We start from the raw sequence: 21,997 nt of genomic DNA, 5'->3' as shown, positions 1-21,997 counted from the left end.
AGAGCTCCCTTGGGACAGTAGCATTGAACTCATTCTGAGGTGTATCTGTTACATTGTGTGTCTTCCCACCCACCTTATCCACTGCAGACCTAAAGCAGCAGCCGCGAGCTAGGTCATGACCTTTCTAGTCTTCACCTCAAAGAGAGATTCCAACTCACATCCATTAGTTCTACACATTCCTCATGTAACATTGGTCCTTCTTAAGTGACACCAGACAGATTCCTTCCCTGTCTGTTTGACACTTGTGACTTCTGCTAGGCCCCTTGGATGCCCATGGCATCTGGTGTACCACCAGACCCACTATGTTCTCAATTCCAGAGTTCCTCGGCAACTTCCTTCATTCTACACACAATCTCTACACCCACAGCTAGGGTATTAAACCCGTACCCGACTCCAGCATCCCACCAGCTATCTCACGTACAAAGTGAGAGTATACTGCTTACTGTCTATATCTCTATCTCCTACACATCAACTCTCAAAATAATTTACACTTAGCAATACTGTCTTCTACTACTGGGCCTCTAAACTCTCCACATACAGTTTTCATGGCCAAGGTTACAGGCCAAGAAAAGAGACACCCCAAAATGTCACAATCCTCCCCAAGAGACTGAACTCTGCCCATCCCCAAACTGAGAGTGTAGCGGCACTAAGGAGACAGAGACTTTGAAACTGTATTAACACATCAGGTTGTCGATGACATCACCAGGGCAGGCCAGATTCCAGTAGGTCTTGTACGAGGAGATTAAGGACACAGACACACAATGGAAAGCTCCCATGAGCAAATGAGAGAAGATGGCCATCAACAAATGAAGGAGAGACGCGCAGAAGAAAGCAAGCAGGACCACACCCTGACATTGAGGTTCCACCCTCCAGCCCTGTGAGCAAATGGAAATCTGTCACTTACGCCACCCAGGCTGTGGCATCTTGACAGGGCAGATGTAGCCCAGAGTTGTTGTTGATGGGCCCTGTATCTGCCATCCCCCTTAGGAGGTATGCTACTGAAAGCCATTTGCATCTAGGGCCTACTAGAGTCAACTGTCATTCCAGACCTCTTATCTCCCCATCTCAGGCACTCCCATCAACCACTCCCCAAGCCTCAGGAGCTGCATTCTGTCCAGCCATTTCCTCCATAAATAAACAGAATCAGACGCAAACCCTAAATGGACAGGGAGGCCATGCATGAGGCTTATGTCTTCTCTGAGAGCACAACTAACTTCCAGACACCCAAGCGAAGACTGAAGTATTCTCTAATTCCTAGGCTGCAGCTACAGGGACACACAAGACCTCACCAGCCTGTCCACTGCTGAACCCCAGACACCTGCGATGGTGTGAGGCAGGCAAGCTAGGCTGGACGAGTATCTGTGGAGTCTGAGTATACTTAACTCTTTGTCCCCACCAACACTGGAACGTCTCCCAGAGACATACTAAGTGAAAGAGGATATAAAAATGCCAGTCAGGCCAACATAATTACCACACTTGAACCACTGAGTTTCATGCGACTTCCTCACAGCCAGGGCAACCATGGAAACCAGGTTCTCACTTACACGGGAAAGGGGGCAGGGCACTTCTCTAAACAATTTATAGCACGGGCATTGAATAATAAAGGAATGCCCCCAGTGCATTTACACAAACCATGACCACAAAGTTCTTAGTCCTCTTACTGGCATACTTTAAAAACAGTAAATGGGGGTTGGGGGTTTAGCTCAGTGGTAGAGTGCTTGCCTAGCAAGCGCAAGGCCCTGGGTTCGGTCCTCAGCTCCAAAAATAAATTAATTAATTAATTAATTAATTTTAAAAAACACAGTAAATGATAAATAAACAAACATTAACTGCCAACCTGGGAGACATTACTCCAGAAGAAGCTTTATATAGAGACCAAATGTCATAGCAGACATTCTTTTTTTAAAAAAAGATTTATTTATTTATTATCTATACACAGTGTTCTGCTTGCTTGCACGTACCTGAACACCAGAAGAGGGCACCAGATCTCATTACAGATGGTTGTGAGCCACCATGTGGTTGCTGGGAATCAAACTCGGGACCTCTGGAAGAGCAGCCACTGCTCCTAACCTCCGAGCCATCTCTCCAGCCCCCATAGCAGATATTCTATGGGCTGTCAGTTAGGGTGAGTCACTAGCACATGTTTTATAACACTCTAGTATGTCACAGTCGCATCACCCAACTGTGCCCACGATTTGTTCCATATACACTGTGTACACGCAGTGAAATATCACACCGTGTGCTCATAAACATGCAATTACTACACCACATGGGAATCAAAACTTTTCACAAAGTTCTGAGGTAGTGAAAGTGGGGTTTTCTGTGAAGATTTATTTTATTTATATGCATGTATGTATGTATGTATCTGTGTGAGTGTCTTCTATGTGTGCAGGGGATTCCCAAGGAGCCACCCGATACAGATTCTGGGAACCAAGCTTGGGTCGGGTCCTCTGAAAGAAGAGCAAGTTTTCCTAAGCACTGAGTGTCTCTAGCCCCACAGATGAGAGTTTTAACCACCCTGACCTTATCACCATACAATAAACACATGGACTAGAATACGCTTCACTTTAAAATATGCACAAATAGCCAGGTTTATGGTGCACTGGGTAGTCAGAAGTAGGTAGATCTCTGTGAGTTCAAGACCAGCCTGGTCTACAAAGTGAGTTCCAGGACAGCTAGGGCTACACAGAGAAACCCTGTTTAAAAAAGAGAGAGCGAGCGAACATGTATAAAGAAAGGCCTTGAGAGCTTAAATTTTTAATCTAAAATTTTAAAATGCTTCAGGGAACCATTCAGGCACACAAAAAGGCACCTAAGAAGTCAAGGTACCGCTCTCAGCAGCGCCAGCCAAACGCCAACGCACAGGTGACTTATCCTGAGGTAAGCAATGGATGCGGCGTTTATAATACAGTGACCCTCGGAAAGATTCATAAGCTACCCACAATGTTTCCTGAAAGAACTGTACTGTCCGCCCTCATCCACTCAGGCTGAAAGGCACAGAGACCAGAAGCAGTGGTGGGTTCTACCGGTCAGAAGCAGGCTGGGGTGGATGCCACACAGCTGGTCCAAGATCCACTGAAAATGATACAGATGTGGCCTAGCCAGTGGTCATTAAGTGCCAAACACTGGAGTTGTGTGCTACACAGCCTTACATAACAAACTGATTATACACTTTCCCCAAAAGACCATGTGATGAACTTTCAAGATTATCCCTCCCCTAATGGCCTTGGATTAAAAAATGATTTCCTCAGTAGAAAAGTCCCGGAAGTCAACTCAAAGCCCGGGTTACACTTAAACTACACTGGCCATGTGGTCATCAGTCCTGTCCGAATGGTAAGGGACTAAAACTCCAGGCTCAAGAATTCCTCTGTAAAGTTCTCAGAAGGCAAGAGTTTTGGGGCTGGGAAGGTGAGCTCAACCGTTAAAGGGCAGAGTAGACGGATCTAATCCCCAGGGATCATATTTAAAATAAAAGTCACTTTAAGAAGTCAGTGCAGGCTTGTAGTCTCAGTGCTGGGAAATCTGAGACAGAAGGATCCCTGGGACTTGCTAAGCAGCCGGTCCAGACTCCTTGATGAGTTCCAGGCTAATGAGAGACTCTGGAAAATAAAGCAGAAGGCACCTGAGGATGTCCTCTGGCTCGCCCGGGGAACCTGCACATGCACAAACATGCGTGCATGCATGCGTGCGTGACACGCGTGTGTGCATACATACAGAGTTCAGCTTCTTAAATGAGTCATTCATTCAAATGATCCACAAATATCCACCGGAAGACACAGCATGCAAACATCCCTCTCTTTTGCTCTGGTCTCTGGGTCCCCTTCCTGCCTTTCTGTCGCCCCCTCCCTTCCCACCCACTCACACATACTCCACAGTGACCCTGGAGGCTAGGTTCTTGGGAATTCTCCCAGAGTCTTTCTGGAAGATACCAGCAAATATGAAAACCTCCTTCCCGCCATCCTCACCTCTGTATCTGAGAAAGCTAGACAGTAATTAGTGAGGCGGCCACTCCAAGGCCATTCCTTCCCAATGGTCTGAGTGACAGGCATTCTACAGAGCTTCCCAAAGAAGCTCTGGCCGGCTGAGGGGTTTAGATGCATACAAGTCAAGATGACATATGCGGGAAGCACAACTCTAACTTCAATATCTGAGCAAAATCTTCTGGAACCAAAGAGTAACACCCACGCCCATAGTCTAATGATTCTAAATAAGGTAAACCACAAAATAATAATTATCAGGAAACCCGCCATCCATCGGCCCAGCAGCCAGCCAGCTGTAAAATCTGTACAATCTGAGCCAACACGAATGATGAGTAAGCACATCTGTCTCTCTCCAACCTCTAGTTCAGGGTCCTGAAAAAAAAAAAAAAAAGAAAAATCTCTTCGGAGACTCTGTGGTTAATTAGTCTAAAATACTCTTCTCTTAACACGGGAAGTAATGACTGGTTCAAAGAGTCTGCTCAGAAGAGAACCACAGACACCACTCTGCTTGGAAACTAATACAGCACCTGAAACAGAACCAGTGAGACTTACAAACTGTCAGAATTGGGGCTTCGGGTTCCTTTACCGAATGTCCCCATTCTCTGCGAAGGTACTGAGAAGGCTTCGGACGATGACATCCTCGCCGACACTCCCGTTCCAAGCCTTGAGCTTACCTCGCCAAGTCTCCAACCCTTTTACTTCCTGCTTGCCCATTCATCTTGGGCATCTGACCCCACCTTTCCAGCCTCTTCCATCAGTCTTTTCCCCAGACCTCCAGGCATTGATTTGGCCTTTTCTGCTTTGATGATGTCACCCTCGGTCCCGTGTCCCACCCGCCTCCAACCCCCTGCGCTCCAGAATGGCTCTCCATAGACTGGAGTACCACATCCTCACTGTTGCCTGGCATGCTGCCCTCCACCTTGGCTTACTGCTGCCAAACCAGGGGCCATAAAGCTTTCCCTGCATCAGGTCCCCATGTAGCCAGATGACTACTGTAATAGTGGGATGACTAATGAAATGGTGCCCCCCAAGGAAAGTTTGCAGGCACTGAAGTCCTAGCCCCCACTACCTCAAATGTAGGGCCCTGGCCTTCCCATTTTGAGTAAGCTGTTGCCTGCTTGCTGACCTTGACCAGATGTCCTCCCTATGCTAATTCCCTGATGGTTTCCACCCTCCTGAACGCTTAAGGAAAGTTCCTTGTCTGTGTATCCTGCATATTGGGCGTTAACAGCTTAGATGCAAGATTGTAAAACATCAGTAGCGAACTTCTGCCCTCTGGGGTTCTCCCATTGTGCTATAAGCCTGTATTTAAGGTTTCCTCCCTCTTTCAATAAACGCATTCAGCATTCTGCTGAGGCTAATGACCCCGATGTCTCTTGTCTCTGTTTTTCGATCCACAGCCCCTCGCTCTGACAGGGTGAATGGGTGGTGGTAGCAGCACGGGCGTTATTGCTACACTCAAATGTGACTGTATTTGCAGACTGGAACTTTTAAAGAGGTTAGGTTCAAATGAGACCGTTGAGGTGGGTCCCCATCCAATCTGACTGGCAGTATGTGAGCACATAAAGACATGAGGGATATGTGTCTACAAAGAGACCTCCTGATGACATGGGACAAGGCAGCCACCTACAAGCCAAGGAGACAGACCTGGAAAGAAACCAATCCCTGTGCCACGCTGATCTTGGACTTCTAGTAGAACTATGTGAACACAAATCCCTGCTGTTCAAGCCTCCGGTGTGGTATTTTGCTATGGTAGCCACAGTGAACCATAAGACCTGCCCTTACCTTCCGTCTACAACGCCAATGCTCACACAGCTCTTAGCAGTCTCTCTGCAGAGTAATTCACATCAGACAAGTCTATCCTACGAAGTTACAATAGTGATCTGGGTACTCACAGGGCCGTACAACCACATAATTTTGGAAAAAGTTTGAAACCTGAGGGAATGTTGACAGCATCCAGTCACCACCACCACCACCCATCCTAAACAGCCACGGATCTTGCTTCTTTCTCTCTGGGAACCATCAGCCTGTCTGTTACCTCTGTCTCTCTGTCAGTGGACTCATATACCACACATCCTGACATGACTGGCTGTTTCACTTCACTCCTTTCAGGGCTCAGGAATATCGGTGGTACAGTCATACAATGTTCTGTTCAGACTCAGAAGTTAAAAGAACGTCTGGGCTCTTTCCACCTGAGTTTAAAGTCACAGTTCCATCTTCAGGCTTGAGCACTGCGGGTAGACTGTGCTGACTCTCAAAACGCCACAAGACATGATCAGTCAGAAAAACACCTCATGCTACATTATCACACAGTGAGCTGTAGGTATTGTATCAATAGTATAACCCATTGCACCAGTTTGTATATATGCAAGGGCGCGCACACACACGTGCGCACGCACGCACGCACGCACACTAATTGTATCTTTCTCTACAATCACTAGCTTCCTCTTCATTCATTCAGTCAACAATTACCAAGCCTCTGTTACAAAGTGCCAAACTAGATCTACATATGGCGTTAACAACACAACGTACCTCTATAAGCCTTTATCTATTCAGATTCCCACGTGGGGCTGGAGAGGTGGCTTTGTGAGTAATGCGCTGCTGTCCAAGCCTGTCTGGATCCCCAGCATCCACAGAAAGTTGATGCTGTAGCATGTACCTGCCATCTCAGTGTTCATCTACAGTGAGATGGGAGGTGCCTGGTGTGCACCGGGGTGAACACCAGAGCCTGTCTCTAACAGGACCCACACCCACAGTTGTCCTCTAAGGGCTACACATGCACATGTGCACACCCATGCACACCCATGCGTGCACACACACATCATACACACACACATCATACACAAAGATGAACAAAGAATGATTTTGACTGGGCATCCAAGTTCCTAACAAAAATACACCTCCCTTTGAGTCATCATGAGAAAGTGACAGCGAGGGACCTTTTCAAAGGGAGACAGAGTAAAAATGTGCCCCACAAAAATGGAAGCGCTTGCACTGTTTATTAAAAACTTTTTTAAAGATATGATTTTATAATTTTAAAGGCAGCATAAAACGCATAAACAGATTCATCCCAATAGGACAAAGACTATTTACTAGAAAACAGAACTGGAATTAAAGATTCCAAGTTACATCTTTAATCCTGAGTTCCAGTCATTTTCTGTTCTATTCCTTCCTAAAGGAACAGAGATGTTCTTATTTCACTCCAAAATAAAATAATAGCAGCCCTGTCAACTGTCATAAGAAATTATTAGATTGGATCGTTACAACCGACTAGGAGGAGGTTGTGCTTGGGAAACAGATAGCCTGAATTCCCTGCAAAATCTATTTGCTATGGAGAAGCTGCTGGCGACCCCGGGCAGTTCAGCATACAAACGACCTTTTTTTTTTCTTTTTGAAGTATCTTTTTTTCAGAGTTGCAGAGGTGGCTCAGTGGTTAAGAGCACGTACTGTTCTTCCAGAGGATCTGGGTTCAATTCCCAGCACCCACATGGCAGCTCACAACTGTCTGTAACTCCGGTTACAGGGGACCTGACACCCCCATACAGATATACATGCAGGCAAAACACAGATGCACATAAAATAAAAAGAAATAAATCGTTATAAAGGAAAAGAAACTACCCCCCTTTTTTTATACAATACATTCTGATCATGATTCCCCTCCCCCATCTAGTCAGTCAACTCTTAATTTTTTTTTTTTTTTTTTTTTTTGATAATTAAGTTAAGTGCGCTGACCAGGGACATACTGCACCACAAGGGTCCAGAGGAAGAGCAAGACACACAGCAAACATACACAGACGCTCTGCAGCAGGGCAGGGCCACGCAGATTTTGGCTTTATTTTGTCATGACTGAATCCGATTCCAGCATCCAGATTTCCTTGTGCTCAAATATCCTTTTGTGCAAATAACCACAAATCTCCTGCATGGGTTTCCTTCCAAAGCAGCATAGTTGTTTCAAATTTGGGATGCATTTCCCCAAATGCGACTCCATTTCTAAAGCAAGTCTACAGACACCTGTTTCACCCACACAGCAGCTGAAGCACCGAAGTTTTTATTAATTCGTGGAAAAATAAATAAATAAATAAATAAAAACAGATAGAAGTAATCGTAACCAGCGCACGGTCACTTTGAAGGCCCAAGTGATGCCTTATTTCTGGAGTGACCTGCATGGGATTCGGGTTACTTAAATTCTCCCATAATGGTCAACCATTCTCCAATCTCAACTTGACCTCTCCTGCTCCCGAGGAAGTCTTCTTCACAGCTGGTGGGTTGCTCTGGGGAATAGAAGAGGAGAACAGCTGTCCCAGCTCCACACCAGCAGCATCACTTCCTGTCACAGCGCAGACACTTTACCTGTCCGCTCCAACTTTCACTGTGCCTTATCTAGCTAATAAACAGTATTCTTCGGCTTTCTCCTTAGGAGTCAGTGGTGCACACAAAACCCGACTCCCCACAGAGAACAGTTGGGTGTGTGCTGTTTATAAAGAGTGAGGGTTGGGACTGGGTCCTGGGAAGCAGCAGGGGCAGGAATACAGAACTCTGTCCTGTTCTCTACAGTCAGGAGTTTTTCTCAAAATAAATTTGGGTCCACCAGTTATTCAGGAAGGGACCCAAACTGAAGAACAGGCAGCTCCCCACCTTCCCAGACCAAAACTGTCTTCAGGGTTGAGGTATCCATCAGAAACACTCCCGCCGTTACTGGCCATATCAAAGCCACAAGCTATACTGGAGAGCCGGCCCAAAGCCTCAGAGGCTATGATGTCAAGCGCAAAGCTTTAACCAGTTTTAATCTTCATCAATAAGGGACGGTTCCTGTGGATCAGCTGTGCACACTTCAGAGCCGGAGCCTGGGACTCTGTCCAGGGCAATTCCTCACCTAAAGGGACTCCTGGAGAAACACTGGGTCCCATCCCTCCGCATACTGCCTCACTGTCCACTCTTCTTCCTGCTCACTGACACTTACTTCAGAATTGTAAAGATTTCTTTTGATTCTGTTTTATGTGTATGGGTGTTTTGCCTGCATGCCTGCCTGGAGGAACAACTTGCCAACCTTGTTCCAGCTGGTGCTGAGCAAGCAGTTGCTATGGGAACTTGCCTCAACTCTAGGTGTGATTATCCAATATCCTGGCGCTAACTACCCCCTAATGCTTCTCAATGGGGTTTCCTTCATTTCTTCCGTAACTACCAAGAATGCTGTACCTGGACCTTGGCGTCTCATCAGCATTATGCATTTTGGGTGTTGAGCTTTCAGGGGAAAGGACTTCTGGAACCAGGATGCAGGTAGCTGTGAGTGTGGTGATAGCTGTTGTAAGAATGCACACATACAGCCTCGTTTAACAAACACAGAGTGCTTAATTGTGTTTCAGATCCTGACCTCAGGATTGTAAAAATGTTCCTTAACACCCTAGAAGATGGGTACTACTCTCCTTCCAACTACATAGATGAATAAACTGAGGCTTGGAAAGGTTCGTGATCTGCTCAGCTCATGACTGGGAAGTGATATATCTCAATATGTTGGGGAATATTATTTGAAGGTGTGTTACTTTTGTTTATGGTGCATTTGTTTAACTCTGTGAAGCTGTGTTACTGTGCCTGTCTAGAACACCTGAGGCTCTAATAAAAAGCTGAACAGCCAATGGCGAGGCTGGAGAAAGGATAGGCGGGGCTGGCAAGCAGAGAGAATAGAAGGAAAAACTGGGAGAAAGGAAAGGAGAGAGAAGGAGGAGGACTCCAGGGGTCAGCCACCCAGCTACACAGCCAGACATGGAGTAAGAAACAAAGAAAGGTATACAGGAATAGAAAAGGGAAAGCCCAGAGGCCAAAGATAGATGAGCTAATGTAAAGTTAAGAAAAACAGGCTAGAAACAAGCCAAGCTAAGGCCGGACATTTATAATTAAGAATAAGCCTCTGTGTCTGATTTATTTGGGAGCTCGGTAAGGGGCCCCTCAAAAGACCAAAGACCAACCAACAACACCAATAGGATGCAGACAGCCTGCCTCTGAACCCTTAAGTCTTGCCCACTTTCTTGCCTGGGGTCCTGTAGAAAGCTGCTTGGGGGCATATGTAAATTGGGGGGGGGTCATTTATGCTCTTCAGGGCTGAAGGATGACTGGAATGTGTGGGGAACTGTGGGAGCATCTTTGAAGCAGATGGAGTCAGGTCCCTTTTTTTTTTAAGGTCTTCCTATTTGGGTAAGATCTAAACTTCTGATGAGAGGAGCCGGATGGAGTACTATCTGCTTTGCCTGCTGACCCAGGTTAGATTCCCAGCACCCACACCTTGGGCACTAGGGCCGCAGGTAACTGCCACACCCAGCCCCAAATGTTTTTTCCATCAGAGGAATAGAAGCACTCAGTCAGCATTTGCACTGCACAGAGAATGTCTGTGACACCCTTCCATTCTCTTAATCTTCCTAATGCAAGTGGAGGATCACTTTGCCTTAATAACAGGCATGAGACAAGGCCACTCATCTAGCAATTGAGCCCATTTCTACTCAATCCAACCCAGCAGCCAGTCTTCCCACCGTGTGGTCCCTGAATCAACTAAACAAGAAATGACTTAGCCAATATTACCCTTTTCCCCACTGGTTCCCTTCATTCTCCCTCAGGACAAGGGCCCCATCCATCCCTGATTTACATTCTCCACGCCAATCTAAATATCCTTTCCTTAAATACCAGGGAAACATACATTAAGTAATCAAGCATTAATCCAAATGCATCCCATAAGGATGGGGAGATGGCTCAGCTGGAAAACTGCTTGCTACGTAGGCATGAGGTCCCGAATTCTGACCCCAGTGCCCAGGTAAGAATCCAGGTGTGGCGGCCTGCTCGTAATCACAGTACTCAGGTGGCAGAGACGAGAAAATCCCTGGAGCTCACCGGCCAGCCAGCCTAGCCTGATCAACAAGCCACAGGTCCCAATGAGAGACTGTCTCAAACACAAAGTGGACAACTCCTGAAGAGTGACACACACCTTCATTTGACCTCCGGCCTCCACAGGTGCATGCTTACAGGTGTACCTACCTACATACACACACACACACACACACACACACACACACACACACACACACGGCATCTTCGGTAAGAGATAGGAAAGCCAATCATTACACATGTGTGAAGAGTAACGTCCCTCTTTCTACAGGCTCTCTGCAGTATTCTACTCAGAACAACTACCAAGATACAGGCATCCTCCCACACACCACATCTCTGTCCAGCCGCAGGGCACACTCCGGAGCACAGCTATCCAGTGGATCCGGGCTTCACCGATTGCTGCAATCGCTAAGCACCGTCTTCTGTTTTCCGTGTTACATAATACTAAGACGCACTGCAAGAAGCCAGTGGGCATGAACAATGCTATTTTTTCACATTAACTCACTTGGTGCTGGACATCACTGACCTTGAAACATTTTAAAAAGCAGTTTATTTTAAATAAGGCACTTCCTGGAGCATAAACATGAACCTAGCAGAAACCAGGTAAACAGTGGAGAGGTGAGCACTTAAGGGCCCACTGGGCTCTTAAAAGCCCACTTCATGGCATGATTTTTCCCCCCTCTTAGGAAATTTTTTCTAAGTCAAAAAAAAGTTTGTCAATCTCTTAACCTTGGTCAAACTCACATTTCTTTTGGCTCAGATGCCTTTCTCTTAGGAGATGCTCTTATTTGGCATATTATGGGATGCTTAGCAGTATTCCTGGTCTCTACTCAGTAGCTGCCAGTAGCTCTCCTGCCCCCTCCAACCCCCTGACGGTGACAACTAAAATATGCCAAATGTCATCAAGCATCTCTGGGTTAGAAAACTGGTACAAGCTGGGTGGGACCAATGTTTTGGGCAAAAGATTCCAAAAAGCCCAAAGACGGCTCTCTTAGTCCAGACAAGGACACTAATTGAATAATGGATTCTGTGTGTGGGTTCGTCTTGAAGTAACATAAAAGATCTCCTGGAGGGGTTGGGGATTTAGTTCAGTGGTAGAGCACTTGCCTAGCAAGCGCAAGGCCCTGGGTTCAGTCCTCAGCTCTGGGGAAAAAAAAAAAAAAAGACTAAAGATCTCCTGGAGGCAGGGACCCCAAAATGATGACCCTGGAGCTGCTGAAGTCCCAGGGTTCCACTCAGCAGGCTCCTGGATGATATCTAGAGTATCATGAGAAGAATTCCCGAAGGGCTCCTCACAGAACTGCCATGTCACCCACACTCAGCACCTGGGTACCCAACATCTATCATGCACTCCCAAATGCACACACAAGGGTGGAGAGGGGATTTGGGTAAAACAAGTATGCTAAAATGTCCATGGTGGTAGAAACCACATTGGGGGTATGTCCAGATGTTCCCATGCACTCCTTCCATTTTCCTGTAGGTCTGATCATTTCTTCTTAATAAAATACCGAGAAAGGAGTGGAGAGAGAGAACTCAGTCAGTAAAACTCACAGTTTAATTCCCAAGACCCACAGTCTTTGTTTTTGTTCTTTTTTTTTTTTTAAGCTTGGCATAGTGGCTCACACTTGTCATCCCAGCCTTGTGGAAGTGAAAACAAGCCAGTCCCGAGCTCCCTGGCTAGCTATCCTAGCCTGTGTGGTGAGCTCAGGCCAATCACACAGCTTGCCTCAAAAACAATGGGTATCTAGGAGGGGGTGGATGTGGTTGCCCCATTACTGGGTAACTCCATTTTAACTCCCTCCCCCCCTTCTCTCTCTCTCTCTCTCTCTCTCTCTCTCTCTCTCTCTCTCTCTCTCTGTGTGTGTGTGTGTGTGTGTGTGGTGTGTGTGTGTGTGTGTGTGTGTGTGTGTGTAAAAGCTTCTATACCAGTAGGTTACCATATAACCTTTTTGAAAGATCTTTAGTGTTATTATCTATTCCTCTCCATATTCCCTCCTCTACCCTACCCTACCTCGCCCACCCTAATTTAACCTTTCCTGTTACATTATCAAATGCCCACTGCCAGGAATGAGTTACCTCTTTTGGAGCTGTTGGCCAGTGAGGTCCCATAGATGCACCCCAAATGTTAAAGACTATTGCCAATGCTCTTGGTTACCTTGCAGAACTTGACCATAAGACCCTACTGCAGAAGACACCACATACTTCAATCAAATAACATGGAGAAATCAAGCTGGTATTAACCCAGAAGCTTTGTTCCTACTGGCTAGCTTTCACAGTGCTGGAAGGTGGTATCTACACTATCACGAGGAAAAAAAGTAATCACCAACCTCACTCAGCTGTGAATCCCGCAAGGTACGAGAAGAACTGCCCCGACAGGGTATGCCCACTGGTACAGTAGTGGCACAAACATCATGGGAGCAACCAACCACTTTCTGCTTGGATTTAAGTCCTGCTCTGCAAGCTGAAATCCACATCTGGCACCACAAACCCAACAGGCAGGTCACAGGCACTAAAGGAGAGCCTACTACTATGATTCTGCTAAGTGGATATGGCATTAAATCGAGTCCTGGTGACTTAGTGTTATAAATGGATGCATCTCTCAACCCTCATCAGAGAAGCTTCTATTTGCAATGGATGGTGATTGGCAAAGATCCACAACTGGCCAACTGGCCAACAGCATAAAATAAGAGACAATGGAACGCTCAGCCCTCAATGAAACATCCATACCACGCTCCCTCCTCCCAAGGCTAGGGGATCACTGTAGAAGAGGGAGCAGAAGGAGTGTAAAGCGCCACAGGTGGAGGATGACTCCAAGGAAGTCTTCTGAACACAGCAGGGCAGCTGCACACTCAAACTCCGCGTGGTTGTGCCAGCATGTGTAAGACCCATACAAGCCCAAGACCAAATCCCAGCACGAAGAGGGCAAGGCCTCTCACCCCTAGGCATAGAGCTATTGGCAACTGCTAGCTGGTAGAGGGACGGTCAGTTCTCTCTACAAGTACAGCCTCTGGTAAATCAACCATGCTCCAGCAGAAGCCCACACACCCATTTGGCAGCACAAATTGGTCTTGATGAATTTAATAAAAATAAACAAAAATGCCAGGTGTGGTGACCCATGTCTTTAGTCCCAGAACTTGGGAAGCAGAGGCGGGCAGATCTACATGAGTTCAAGGCCAGCCTGGTCTACAAAGTGAGTTCCAGGACAGCCAGGGCTACACAGAGGAACCTTGTCTAGAAAAACTAAAATAAACAAACCAACAAATAAGAACACAAAGGGAAGGGAGTTATGCTGGGGGATGTCTTTCTGTACGCTGTGAATATATGTTGTCCCCATTGGTTAAAAAAATAAGCTGCTTTGGCCTAGGGCAAGGCAGCTTAGAGGCAGGTGGGAAATCAGAGAGAGAGACAGGAAGGAGAAAGGTGAAGTGTAGAGAGACGCCAGCCACCACCAGGAGAAGCAAGATGTGAAAGTAATCGGGTAAGCGACAGCCATGTGGCAACATATAGATCAATAGAAATGGGTTAAGTTATTAAGAGCAAGCTAGCAAGAAGCCTGCCATAGGCCATGCAGTTAGGAATTAAGATTAAGCCTCTGAATGATTATTTTATAAGCAGCGACGGGACTGAGGATGAGAGAAAGTTGTCCTGTCCATGGGCCAGGAGGAACACAGGAAACCATTCGACTACATAGGTATATCCAGAGAGTTGTGCGGGAAGGAGTGAATGTGATCAGAACATATACGGAATTCAGAAAGAACAAATAAAAGAATTTTTAATTTAAAAAAAAGGTGATGGCATAAAGAACAGCTGAGGTGGTTCTCTGGCTTCCTTGCCCACTGTACATGTACACATTACCAACCACCACACACGCACAATACCTGGGAGGAAGGATGGCAGTGGCTGGAGTACTTGCAATGATAAGCAGGGTATGGAAAGTGCTGGAGTAGCATGGGTCCAACTCTTACAAAGGTAACCAAAGAAAGCAGAGCCGAATTGTGCCCCCCTCCCCGAAAGCGGCTGTCTTCAGTCCACTTCTGGCGTCCTGCCACCTCTTATTTTATGACAGATATTCCAGTCAATGAAGCACAGCTTAGAACATTGCCCAGTTCTATCTAGGTTTTCCACTATCGGTCCAAAGCCTAAGGAAGAGCTTCACCAGCCACTTGGCTGACGTTTACCCCCGCTGTACCCAGTTTGAGAAAGAAAAGCATCCACGTACGTATTACGAGTTAGAGGTTTGTTCTTCTTGTGACCTTGGCCACCAACTCTGCCTCCGTATCAGTCTACACAACTCAAATTACTAACACCAGCCAAACGTTCTGGGTTGGCCTCAACAGCCACCAACTTCATGCACCTATCAGACCCAGGCTGGGAAAGGGGGCGGGGCCATTCCCACTGACCTCCCATGCAAGCGAGCAATCATTGAAGCACTCTAGTAATCTAGTTTGTCGTGTTTATCCCATGGCATAATCGCTGCTCTCAGTGTCAGCAAGGGTTCTCTTCCACAGTGCTGTGTGCCAGCCTAACAAATAGTCTGTGCCGCCAAACCAGAAGAAAGCCGGTACATGACCTCCAACCATGACGGAAAGAAAACAAAAACGCTCATTTCTTGAACTCTCTGGCTTTCCACTTCCCTTTCGCTCTCAAGGACAGAAAGTTCCTGCTTCTAGGATGTTCTCTGGTCCTTAAACTCTATCTAAACCAGAACTTCACAAAACATAGAAACGTTCAGTCCTGAGCTCACACAAAAAAAGCAGCAAGGCCGGGTGGTGGTGGCACACGCCTTTAATCCCAGCACTCGGGAGGCAGAGCCAGGCGGATCTCTGTGAGTTCGAGGCCAGCCTGGCCTACAGAGCGAGATCCAGGACAGGCACCAAAGCTACAAAGAGAAACCCTGTCTTAAACAAAAACAAAAACAAAAAAGCAGCAGTATCATTTAGGACACATGCATATTAAATATTATTATGTCCTAACAATGACTATCCATCCAACTTCCCCTATGGGCCAGTCTCTTGTTATTCACATATGCTTTATCATGTCTTTGGTTTGGGGTTTTTTGAGACAGGGTTTCTCTATATATCCCTGGCAGTTCTGGAACTCACTTTGTAAACCAGGCTGACCTCGAACTCAAAGATCCACCTGCACTACCTCCTAAGTGTTGGGATTAAAGGCGTGTGCTACCACCTCCCAGTTTATCAAGTCTTGATTGCATTTTTCACCTGCCCTTGACTGGTCTTTGCCAGTTTCAATCTGCTGTTGAACCCTTTAGTAAATTCTTCCCCTCAGTTATGACACTTTTCACCTCCAAGACTTGTGGGCCTGCTTGAATAATCACTACCTCTTTATTCACACTTTGTATTTGGTAGCACATCATTCCACTCTTTCACCTATTTGTACTCTATTTAGTGTGTGTTTACTGTTCTAAAGGACAGTTACTTGCGACCACACAGGGCTGCACACAACTGCCTGTGGGGATCCAGCGCTCTCTTCTGGCCTGTGTGGGCAACTGCACTCATATGTACATATATCCACACACATATACACACAAATACAAATAATAATAAGTCTTTTTAAAAAAAGTTTTAGCCACAAAAACGTTAATTAGATTATTCACTGTGAATCTGCTGATAAAAAGAAGAAGCAGATATGGAGCACTGAGAGAGAACACTGGAAGGGACTGAATCTTCAAGTTTTTTCACTTCCCAAGGTCTAAGGTCACCATGGTATCAAATCTATACGCACATCTGCAAAACTAGATTGCAACATCCCTGAGGAAGACATGGAAACTCGGCCTTTCACCCAGACCTTTGCACTAGTCAGCTTTTCACCACTGTACTGAAGCACCTGAGACAAGAGAAGTGTGTAAAGAAGAGCTTTGTTTATCTGCCAGTCTGGGTGGCTAGAAACACAAACAACACGGCACAAACGTTGGCGAGGGTCCACCAAAATAACGGGAGCTAATATTCTAAACAGGAAACCAGATCTGCATTGGATAAGGCTCAAGTCTTTCCAACATGCCCCTTTCTAGAACTTACCAGGGTCCAGTGAGAAATATTTTAATACCTTTCAAGGACACAATGCTAACTGATCTAGAACATTTCACAAGGCCCAGATCCTCAAAAATTCCCTTCTACCTCCCAATATCAAGATAGGAAGAACTTAGCTTCTACACAGAGACTGGGGTGGAGGGGACAAACCACTTCTAAGTCACAGCACAGGTTTACATTGGGACTACCCACCGCTTAACTGACTGAAAGCACAAACCACCCACGTCCTAGTTCAATGCAGTCAGTCACAGGAAGAAAGAGTAGGTGGAGAAATGACTGAAGAGAAGGGAATTGAAGAGGGTAAGGGAGGATGCTTGGACACACGAGATTTGTGAAACTGTAAAAGAAAACGTTGTGGGGTATCTGTACACGGTGAAGATGCATTGCTGTGATTGGTCTAACAAAAAAGCTGAATAGCCAATAGCTAGGCAGGAGAGTAGAGGTGGGATGTCTAGGGAGAGAAAGGGAGAGGAGGAGGAATCTAGGTGTGCAGGGAGACGCCAGGAGTCAGAGGAAAAACAGGAGGTACAAGATGAAACAGAGGTAACACCATGTGATAGAATGTAGATCAACATAAATGTGTTAATTTAAGTTATAAGAGCTAGTTAGGAAAAAGCCTAAGCTATAGGCCGAGCTTTCATAATTAATAAGAAGTCTCCATGTCATTATTTGGGAGCTGGCTGTCAGGACAGCAAAAGACTTGTTAGAAGAAAAAATGTTGAAATTATTATTACTATATTATTAGTCTAAGTGTATGGGTGTTTTGCCTGCCTGTATGTCTGTGCACCATGTACGTGCCTAGTACCCTTGGAGACCAGAAGAGAACATTAGAGTCCTTGGGACTAGAGATACAGATGGTTGTGAGCTGCCATGTGGGTGCTGGGAATTGAACCTCGGTCCCCTGGAAGAACAGTCATTGCTCTGCTGAGCCAACTCCTCCAGCCCCCAAAGAACAAATTTTTAAAAAGAAAACTAAAACAAGCTAGCAACGTAACTGCCCATACCCACTTGATCCTGGGAAGCTACACTTCTTATACTTCTCATTTGTCCTACAGCATTACTCTTTCTTGGCCAAAACTCAATCACATTTAACTTTACTTTAAGAATCGGGGCCTTAAATTATTTAAGTACATAAGCACTTTAAAAACACATTAGAAAAAAAAAAACTGAATTCCACTGGGTGGGCACAAGATCCAAGTTTACAAATATAAGCTTCACTCCAAACAAGTTCTGCCATTTGGTAATTAATTTTAGTCCTTAATTTCCTACTGCACTGAAATCACTGGTAACCTAGTTAACTTCTGGGAAGATGGAGGCTTCAGAAAAGGGTTGACCCCCAAGACAGACGGACGGACACACACACACACACACACACACACAAACACACACAGAGAGAGAGAGGGGGGGGGTCAATGGTATGACATCTAAGAAAATGACAACGGAGACAAATAAGGAAGCATGTACTGTGTAGAAATTCACCAATTTCTGCTCCTTCCCTTTTTCTACAGCCTGAGATACAAGTTTCTCTCCTGATGCAGATTTTCAAAGACAGGAGTATCCACAGGTGTAGGCGCTCTCCTCTTGAACTGTGTTTAAACACCAGAACTCTTTGGAGCCTGCCGGCTACCTTTGAGCTCTACATACACTCATCAACAGGAGGTCATCAGCCAATACCTTCTTGGGTCTTCTCAGCTGGGGATGTCACCATGGAGGATTGGATCCCATTACATCCACTGCTGTGAGTAGTGGGCATGTGTGCCATCCCAGGGGATAAATATAGTTTCTGGAAACAGCTTTAAAGCTAATCAGTGTCAAACTCAGGGAAGACCACGTTAATCATGTGCTACTGTAAAGTAGTGGGTCTGATCTAGCAATACAGACTAAGAAAGAAATACAGAGAAACGCACTGGTCCATGGTCACCCCATTCAGAGTAAATACAGGGTCCCCCAAAAGCTTTCCTGAAGAGCAGTGCTCATTTGGATAGCCATGTGCAGCCTATCTCTTTAAAAAATAAATGGCACTCCTTATTTTATCAATACTCTCATCTAAGAAAAAACACAAGGATGGGGGAAGGGCTGGAGAGATGGCTCAGTGGTTGAGAGCACTGGCTGCTCTTCCAGAGGACACAAGTTCAATTCCCAGTGCCCGCATGGCAGCTCACAGCTCTCTGTAACTTCAGTTCCCAGGGATCTGACACCTTCACACCAATGCACATATAATAACTTTAAAAAAAAAAAAAAAGAAAGAAAGAAAGGAAGAGAAAAAGGAATGCCATAAGGCAAGAATGCCAAAGCTATACAGAAGACTATGGCAATTTAAAGTGTGATATCTAACACGTGGACACACCAACTAGCTGGTATCTGGTTGTTGTTTGCCTTGAAGAAACACAGCAAAAGCATTTACCTCTTGGGACGTGATTAAGGTCATCTAGCAGTGGCAAGGGAGAGAAAGGTTGCTAAGGAATGAGAAAATAAGCAAGTCAATGAAGTCTGCTCATCCACCGAGGGAATTTTCGGTATCAAACTGCCTTCAAAAGCAAAAGCTAGCCAGGCGGTGGTGGTAGTGCATGCCTTTAATGCTATCACTTGGGAGGCCGAGGCAGTTTCGAGGTCAGCCCGCTCTACAGAGTGAGTTCCAGGACAGGCAGGCTACACAGAGAAACCCTGTCTCGAAAAACCAAAAGAAAAAGAAAAGAGCAAAGGCTAGGTTTGGGCACGATCAACAGTGCGCCAGATGTCTTAGATCTAAATAACAATCTAAATGGGAATATACTTCTGGGGCCAGGTGACAAACCATAATCTGACAAGTCAGGGTGGTTTAATAGTCTGTCATCCAAAGAGGCTCCACTACCAATTAAACACCCCCTCCCTCTTGGGTGTCACTTCCTTGAAAGTCAAGATTGAGCACAGGAAACAGTGGCAATAACGTTCTTAATATATTAATAAAGAAGATCTTCAGCTTGCAGGCTATATCCAAAACTCACATTGTAAAGTGAAAACATAAGCCAAAATTTTCTTTTGGCTTTTCTTTTCTGTATGAGTTCATATACACTACCCAAGCTAATGGCCCACGTCTGATCCTAGGTCACGGTATCGCAGAAGGAACGGACTCCCAAAGGTCGGTATGTATGTTGCACACATGTGCACGCACACACCCATAAATGTAACAAAAAAAACTTTTTGAAAACAAAATTGAAAAGGCATATATAACTGAAAATACTGATAATGACATCGCTGTCCCTAGAGCCCTAATATGATGAGTCACCGAAGAAGGCAACTTGCATAAAGGAAGGACCTACATCCAAAATGTTGATGATAATTATTAAGACTGAGTGGCAATTGCCAGCTCCATGCTGGCTTCAAACGGACTGACTCCAAAGGCTCCTTGCCTTTCACAAATCAAACTCTGTTTACTAGTTCCACTACTTCTTGACCCAGAGGGTTTGGGGGGATCTCCCTTTCATCTCACGCCTTCTCAAAGACACAGCCATCAGTTGCTGGCGATACTTCACAGCCCCGGGGGGGGGGGGGGGGGGGGGGGGGGATGGATATGATACTGGGGCTTCAACCGTGTGTTTTTTCCATTTCCTCTTACTTTCATGATAAAGGCAGCACACGCTCTCATCTCAAGCCTGCAGAAGGCAGCTGACAACTAAATTATATTTCTTTGACTATCACTGCAAATCCTTAACGGATCGGAAAATTCGATCCACTGCACGGCTGACTATAAATAGCCAGCCACCCTCCTTCCTGCCACCTCCAGGATGAAACCAGCAACTACTGAAAAGCACTCCGCAACCCAGCTTGAGCCTTCCATCCACAGCTGTGGATGAGGCAGAGAAGGATGGGGACATTTGTGCCTGACCAGCCCAAGAGGTCATGGAGCTTTCCTGGCTGGATGGTGATGGTGACAGAGGAAGCGGAAAAGGGATTTGGGGAGAGGGATCTAGGAGACACACCCTATCAGATATGGTTTAGGTTTTCACAGAGACCCAAGTTGAAAGTCTGCTTCTGGGCACTTCCTAAGCACATGGGGACTTTTGGCCAAGGGATCTATCATCCTCTCGATGCCTCAGTTTTCAAACTAAGGAAAATAGTGTATGATCCATTTGTGGATTAATTAGATTAACCACGAAACGTGGCAACACAAAAGAGTGGGGTTTCTTGGCCTTTGCTCTTTGCCCTGTCAGCATTGGAAAGCTGGTAGCATTGACAGAAAGCTATCAGAGAGAATCTCACATAAAATATTGAGCAGGCAGCAACCCTGGTCTCCACCTACCAGATGTGGAGCACTTTCCAGGCTGTGGCAATTACAAGCGCCTCTCAGACATTGCCTAGAAGAAATGAAGCAATTAGGCCCTCCAGTGAGAACCACTGCAGTAGATACTTAATAAACATACACCTTTCCCTTCCTCCCTCCCAGTCCCCTGCAGTTAAGAAACTTGGGGAACTACTCTACACTCCTCTTTCTTACCTGCAGCTGGGATTTTTTCCTCTTTGGGGGCCCGCCACCCAACTCTCAAATAAATACATAGAGATTTATTCTTACTTACAAATGCCCGGCCATAGCTTGGCTTGTTTCTAGCCAGCTTTTCCTAACTTACATTATCACATCTATCTTTTGCCTCTGGGCTTTTACCTTTCTCTTTTATATATCTTTCTTTACTCCTTACTCCATGGCTGGCTGGGTGGCTGGGTGGCTGACCCCTGGTGTGCTCCTCTCCTTCTCCTTTTCTCGATCCTTCCTCTTCTCTTTTTCTCCTTCTATTATTCATTCTCTCTGCCCGCCAGCCCCACCTATCCTTTCTCTTGCCTCGTTACTGGCCATTCAGCTCTTTATTAGACCAATTAGGTGTCTTAGGCAGGCACAGTAACACAGTTTCACAGAGTTAAATGCAATGTAAAAGGATGCAACACATCTTTGCATTATTGAACAAATGTTCCACAGCATGAACAAATGTGACACATCTTCAACAAAGATTCCACAACACTTACCTAATGAGCAGTAACCACATCTAATGGGGTCTATCTCCAGATATCCTCTGCCCTCATCTGCTCACTTGTTTCCACGGTCGTCACTACATTCAGCCAGGACAGCTC

At 45.8% G+C, this 21,997-nt stretch overlaps 1 protein-coding gene across 2 annotated transcripts in view; it reads right to left on the bottom strand.

Annotated features, from left to right (window-relative positions):
• The window catches only part of Nedd4l (NEDD4 like E3 ubiquitin protein ligase), a 338,079-nt gene that overhangs the window by 301,177 nt on the left and 14,905 nt on the right, over positions 1-21,997 (bottom strand). The window lies entirely within an intron of this gene.

This window comes from Peromyscus eremicus, chromosome 19, assembly GCF_949786415.1.
Source record: "Peromyscus eremicus chromosome 19, PerEre_H2_v1, whole genome shotgun sequence".
In the NCBI taxonomy this organism is placed as follows: domain Eukaryota; kingdom Metazoa; phylum Chordata; class Mammalia; order Rodentia; family Cricetidae; genus Peromyscus; species Peromyscus eremicus.
Note: the sequence above shows the minus strand (reverse complement) of the source record. Positions and strands in the feature narration are given on the sequence as shown.